Source organism: Cupressus sempervirens, chromosome 1, assembly GCF_028749045.1.
Source record: "Cupressus sempervirens isolate cs-2001-9-10 chromosome 1, ASM2874904v1, whole genome shotgun sequence".
In the NCBI taxonomy this organism is placed as follows: domain Eukaryota; kingdom Viridiplantae; phylum Streptophyta; class Pinopsida; order Cupressales; family Cupressaceae; genus Cupressus; species Cupressus sempervirens.
Window position 1 is genome coordinate 15,529,192 of NC_143118.1, and position 7,710 is coordinate 15,536,901.

Consider the following 7,710-nt stretch of genomic DNA (forward strand, 5'->3'; position numbering starts at 1 on the left):
ATCTTCATCTACCTTGGACCTCAAACAATTTTTTTGAAACTCCTCGGTATATGCTTGGACATATAAATATTTTTGACTAAGATTTTATCTCCTCCTATGAAGCTAGAATTCATAATCATCATTAAAGTAGGTTTTCTTTACTTTGGACACCATATCCTTCCACATCACAATGGGAACTTTTCCATCCTTTTCTCTCTTAGTTTGCACAAACTTCCACCAACTAGGAGCTAAACCTCTTAATCTAGACTTGGACACAATAAATTTTTGTGGTTCAGAGATACCATTACATTCAAAATGGTTCTCAATGCTGTCAATCCAATCCACAGCTAAATTTGGATCCATTTGCCCACTAAATAGTGGCACTCCTTCTAAAGCTTTGCCACTCAGTATTTTTAATGCCTTTAAGAATGGCTCTTCAGGAAAAATAGGGTTAGGTTTTGGTTATTTTCTTCTAACTCTAGCTCCTTCTCCCTTACTTCTTTTTCTTCCTTTAGATAAATTTTCTCCTTGACCTTATTAGATTTGTCTTGGACTTCACCCAAGAGTTGCTCCATTGGGCCAGTCTCTCCCATAGGAACTTGTTATCTTCTTCTTGCTCCTTAATCTTGTTGGATAATTCAGAATTAGTTACCATGGTTCCACGTAGTGTATTATCTCCTACTAATTTAGTAGGCTAAAACATCAACCACAATCCAAATCCAAATCAAATCTTTGATACCAATATGGTGTATGATAAACTTCAAGGCTTGTTTTCACACCCTCAAAGAGACATCACTTGCCTCCTAGTATCCTATTCCTCTATAGGATCTTTCAATATGTTTAGATCATTAAATAAGAACTATTCAAACTCTTCAATAAGAGTCAATCTCTAAAAACTTAACCTTGAATGATCAACACCTTAGTTTTGATTCACTTCTCTACACTCACTTAGAAGGCTCTAGGTACCAAATCTCCATACAAATGCTCCAACACTACAGGGGTCTTCTCCATCATGGAAAAATTCTTTTCCTTTCCCATTTGATCCATTTTAGAAGGGTCTTCAATCATCTTCTTGTCAGATCCCATGAATCATCATGTAGAGATCTTAAAATAGGCTTATTTCCTTGTAGCCTTCACCAATTTGTTTTTCCCTTTTTAGTAAAATTTTCCCAAACAACTTAGAAAAATAAATTTTTATTTGGGTACCCTTTTGGAAGTTTTAAAACTTTCATTAAGGCTTTGGGTCTGAATGTGACCATATTGGGGGTTCCTATAAACAAGAACAAGAGGCCTAATATGCCTAATTTCTAGGACTAAACTGTGGTTTTGATAGAAAACTTGTCCAAACCAAATCCTAAATGAATGGTATGGATTCTATCTTCAAAAAATGATTAAATTTGATGTTTACCTTCATGAAAAATTCTTGGAATAGTATGGATCCATATAACCATGCAATGTTTCTTCACTCTTTTAACCTCTAGACCTCTAATCGGGTTGCACAAACTCACCTAGGGCCTAGCATATAAAATAGTCCCTCATGATTTTAAGAATAACTCATAAGACTACATACAATATTGAATAATTTATCATTTCCATCTAATATGAAATATTTACCATGGTTAGATTTCATGGGGGAGCAATGGCTTCCTAAACTACTCAAAAAACTAGCTAATTAGACACCCTGAACTAGATTGCTGAAAAATAGAAGATAGATGACCTCAAAATGACTAGTAATTTGAATGAAATAGTTCATAAATAGCCTATAGAACACTAATAATTCACTATTTTTAGTCATTTAGTCCATTAAGTATGACTGTCAACGCACAAATAGCAAAAATTCATTGTAAAATGCTTGTAGAACTCTATTAACTTTATCTAAAACTATTACAATGCATGAATCATGCTTTGTGTTTGAGCATTGGGTATCATTAGATTCCATTTCCTTAATTTTAGGGCCTATTTCCTAATTCCTCACCTCCTAAATTTTAGGGGATCCAAAGCTATCTGATTTGCATGCCATTTTTATAATTAGTGCAAATCTTTATAACAACTTCTTCTCAACACTTGGCAACTTTGTCATGTGCTTCAATCCTATATTGTAGGACACCTATCCACCTATTTTCAGAGGATAAAATGCCATTTATGACCTAATGGTATCTTTATAAAAACCATTATTTGTTTAGAACACATTTAAGACTCCAACTTAAGCTAAGCTCCTAACACTAGGAAATTGAAATAATAACAAATAAAGGTTAATTAGTGACCTTAGTCCTAGTGACTAATTCACCTAACCAAAATTTAAAATGACATTATAAGGTCTTCAAACAAGCTAATCTATCCTCTTAACTTGGCTAGAGTCAAGTATAATCCAAAAACTTATAAATAATAGAGACTAGCCTAGGTGCTCTTGCACCAGATCACTGATTTAAACTTTATATAAACTTTTTCAACATTTAGACCCTAAGAACTTCCAACTACCCCTTTTACTATAATGACAATCACATTATAGATTTTCTTGTTCAACATAGCAATATTTCTAACCATAGTTTCTAAACTTTTACAACTTGGTAAACTATCCTCAGATCTGATATCTGACTCCATTTTAAAATAAAAATATCACCTCTTTCTCTAGTGCTGAAAATCACTAAATACAGGTATTTATTTCTAACATTCAAATTTTATGAAAGGGAAACTCATGAAAATAAAAATACATTAAAGTGTTTATGCAAAACAACCCTCTACTGATTTGGGCACGAGTGTGAACTAATACTCTTTCACACTATTGATCAAAACCTTGTAGAGCTGCCACCTCCTTGAAGAGGACAAATAAATCATAGCTATGATTCAGTTTCAAAAATTCAGAAATTTTATAACAGTAGATGTAAAAACACTCAATTTTAATCAAGAAGCAAAACTTCTTTCCAAGAATGACTATCAAGAGCTTCAGATTTGCCCATACAAATTGAAAGTCCTTCAAAATTTATAACATGAAATCAACTAGGATACACTGGTGCAAACATATAGAGTCACCACTCACAAACATGAGAAATAAAAAAAAATTTGTCACTTGAAAAAATGTAGACCAAACTTTCAAAAGTAGGAAAAACTTAAATCATCAAACCACTCTTGTAGATTTACAATCTTGAAATAGAGAACAAACCATGCTGTTCATTCTTGACTCTGAATACTACAACACTTTGAAAACAACTCTCAACTAAATTGACTAATGATGAAAAACCTAGTAACAATGCAATCTTTGTTCAATTCTCAAAGATACTAATGTCCTAGATAATTACTAGGAGGCATGAAACTTCAACATGACTATTAGAAATAATGAAATTGAAATGAACTAAAATAAAGGACCGTAAATTAATCCAAGAGAGAAATAATTACCATACTTTATATGAGCTTTCCAAGATCAACACAAGAGAGGAGACAAGGATTTTGAAAGGGGAAAGAAAAGAAAACCCCTTGTGAATTATATGAATGAGGCAAATGCCTAAAGAATGATGAGAGAGAGAGAATGAGATAATGTGAAGCCAAAAGGCTCATTATATGAACTACATAGTGATTATGTGTTGTTGAGAATGAGAGAGAAGCATCTCTTATAAAGAAATGAGAAAAGGAGTTATTTAGTAATTCCCATGTGAATGATTGCCATATTCATAAGTGTGTGCATAACAAGTGTCATTATCCTCTTAAGGAGGAATAACTAGTTTCTTTATAAAAGGAATTACAAAAAGAGTTGTCCTCACACATGGACAATAGGACAAGCAAGTGACATGTCCTGTCATGTGGACTAGCTAAAAAATAACATAAGGGATACCTTGGTTTATCCCATTTAATAAATAAATACAACCATGGAAATATTACTAATTCTAACACCTCCATTTAATATTTACTTGGGGAAATTACATCAAAGGGCATTAAACCCAAATTTGTATAATGAAATTCTAAATAGTAGCAAATTGATCTTTGAGAATGTCTTCAATTATGCAAAAGGTCTCTTGTGAGTGTGGGTAGATCTTCATAGAGCTAAGAGAAGTGGATAGTTCATTTGAATGTGTTGCATCTTCAAGTTGAATCATGGTGCATAGGATATGCACACCAAATGATAATGTCTTGTATGTGCCTGGATGAATTACCTGAAAAAATAGACACAAGAAATAAGACAACTATCCAAAAGTAGTATTTCATATTATATTCAAATTAGAAATCTTTTTGAATAAGGATAAGAAAACACTCATAGAGAAATAGAGAGGAAAATAAGACATGTCACCACAAAGCAATGGAGTTAACCTGATATCAAGATAAATTATATGATCAAAATATTATCAACAAGGAAAAATTGAGTAAAAAGCTTGATTAATGTTCTCATTAAAAGTATATTATACTAATGCACAAATGACCACAAACAAGGCCAACTAATGATACTTGCATCAACATTTCATCAATCATGTGGATATAGACAATCCACTTAATGAATCATCTAACTACAAGTTAATAGGGGCATCCCTCCATAACCTGCATGACTCATGATCTAAGAAATAAAGTATGTAGAGCATTATCAGATTAGTATATGAATTAAATTAAAAGGAGAGGTTGATCAAATTAGTATTATCATGATTTTTCTTAGGATACTAAAAAGGAGAGGATAATGAGGATTAACAAAATATTGCCTTCAAATTGAATCAAACCATTTGAAATTGGAGGGAAACTCCAAGAATAACATCCTCTTTATTGAGGAACAAAATGGAACAACATGGAGGGAAATTCCATAAATATCAACCTTCAAGGTAGAGCATATAGAATCAAATGGAGGGAAACTCCATATAAATATCATCTTTTCAAAGTGGAACCAATAGAACCAAATGGAGGGAAACTCCATAAAAAATATTATTCTTTCAAATTGGAACAAATAAAACCAAAAGGAGGGAAACTCCAAAAAAGAGTGCATGCCAATATAGGATAGAGAGATACTCCATGGGCCACATAAGGAAACTATGTATCAATTATACTTAGGGGACCTACATAGTTTACCTTGAAAAAGTTGGCTCCCTATGCAACTCAAAAAATATCCAAATAACTTCATGTAAATCAATGGTATAAAACCATAAATTTCCAACTTGGGGATAGAATGATGCTATAAAAGTATAAAATTGCAACTATGTGCAAATCAATAGATCACAATGAAGGAAAATGTGTAAGATAACTCATAATTCAAAAATAATTGAGGTAAATGCAGAGATCCAAGGAAGATCAATGAGAAATAAACAATGCATTGATATCAGGAAGAAAACTCCATTGAGGGTAAACATGGGTAATTAAGTCATTTTTTGAAGGAATATACCAATATCCAAATCATCATAGTCATTAGAAATTATATATTTATCTGGGCATATTTATGCGCATCCATATATACTTGAATAAATATAATTAATATTTAAAATAAAGACATTTTAGTTACATATCACAAATGTTTTAGCCATATAGAAGATGTAATGCACCACCCGAAGATCCTTGGAAACAAGGATGAAAAACAAGCAAGAATATATATATTTTAAAACCAAGTGTAAGTGCACATGATAACAACCTACAAAGATCATAAAGATAGCAACAGAAGACTGTCACACCATCCAACACCAATGGATCTCCAAATGTAGCTCCTACCAAAACCACAAAAATGAAATTATAAGAGATCGACCCAGCTAAAAGACCAAAGCAAACTCCTAAAAATTGGCTAAGTCTGAATTCTAAAGCCCTGAAATTTCCTAGAATCTTTACCTTATCTCGTAGAGGTTTGAAACCCATCTCAAATGATTCATTGCATATATTAAAATATATCATAAGTATAAGGAACTTATACTTAAACAATATATTTTAAACCCCAAAGGACAACAATGGAAGACGTAAAATTGCAAAAGAACAAAAAAAACTTGGATCCAAAATGTGACACCTTATGATTGAAGAACACCGAAGAGGGTATCCAAAATAACTCTTGAAAAGTTTGGATCAACTCGAAAAGTGCCCACTACCAGCCCTCGCAGGTTTTTACAAAACCTGTGTGATACTTTAATACAACACTAAAAATTATTGCACGACATTTCTTACAAAGGAGGGTGACACTTGTAGAGTTTGAGTGATACTTTTCTCAAAGGCATGCAATAATTTCAGGGTATTGTACAACATTTCTCCAAAGGAGGTGTGATACTTTCCAATATCACGCGACACAGTTTCTATGGGAATGTGATACATTTTTATGTCACACCATGTTGATAAAATGTCACCCAAAGAAACACAAGAACACCTAAAGAGAACACAAAAAAGGAAAATTAGAGTATAAAACCTCCACATCGGGGAGTACCATATCCACATCTCGAGGCATGAACACTCAAACTATAAATGAATAATTAAAAGACAGAAAGCTAAAATCTAACCATCTATCAAATAGTGAAGGGAAAGTATAGAAAGGAAAACATCACAAAGAATTGAAAGAAACATCGCAATTAAACTTAATTAACATCGCAATGAGAAAAATAACCACTAAGTACATGTTTCCTCTCAACCATCACTGGCATCATAAGACCATCGTGGGCCCTAGCCATCCCTCGCGCATAACATCCCAAGCCACTGATTAGATCATTGGTGCTATCATGATAGGGATGTCACTACTAAACATGCTAGAATATAAGCAAAGGAAATCTAACATGCTAGTAGTAAAGCATAATATAATCCTATAAGTAGATAACATCACCTACCACATGCTAATCATCATAATAAGGAGTGCGTTAAAACTAACATCCAAACATGATAAACAACATCCCAAGGAAAGCATAAATCACAAGAAAGCATACTTCATAAACTGAAGTACCAAGTGACCACATCCAGCAATAGTTGCACTAGGATACAAGATGGTCTCTGTACACTGGTCCCTAGCAGTGGTGAAGGTAGCTATGCCTCTCAACCATGTGGTACTTGTAGGTCCACATCCATTGTGCTAGTGGAGATAATGATCCAACCACACACACAAACAACAACCATGGCTAACACACACACCAAGCAGTATGATGACTGAATCTAAGACAAAGACAATGCATAAACTACAGGTCTTGGTCAGACACCTCAATGGGCTACTATGTAGGGGCTGACATCATGGAGAGTTTCTTGGCATCAAAAAGCCCAAGCTTGGGTCGTGTATCCTCAGACTTAATTGGGTGCTCACACATTGTGCCATCAAACTTAATTGGGTGCTCACACATTTTATTATCTTAAGTTTTATTACCACCCAGTATTTCATTTAGTTATCACTTATATAAAGCTTCCTCTGCCAACCCATGATGCCATGATTTTTGGGTTGCAAGATAGAAGCCCCCTCCATATGCTACCCTACCCTACCCATGCTCATCCAATGATGAGTGCTCGTAGGCATGCAAATTCCCAAACCAACCCCAATGATCATAACTTTTGAAAGTACCATGGAAGATTGGGACTCGCAAGTCATCCGAAAATGTACACGCACGTACTCATGTGTGGCACACCACCATCATGAAGATCATAACAAAAGGACTAGAAGAGAACACAAATCAACAAGTCCCTCAATTGAAAATACAATCAAGAGGATAGATGTAACATGCATCCCAATGCAATAAAAGATGAAAAAGTAGTTTGATTGATATCCAAACAGATAATCTAGGTCCACAAACCACATAGTGTCAAGAAAACTTGAGAAAA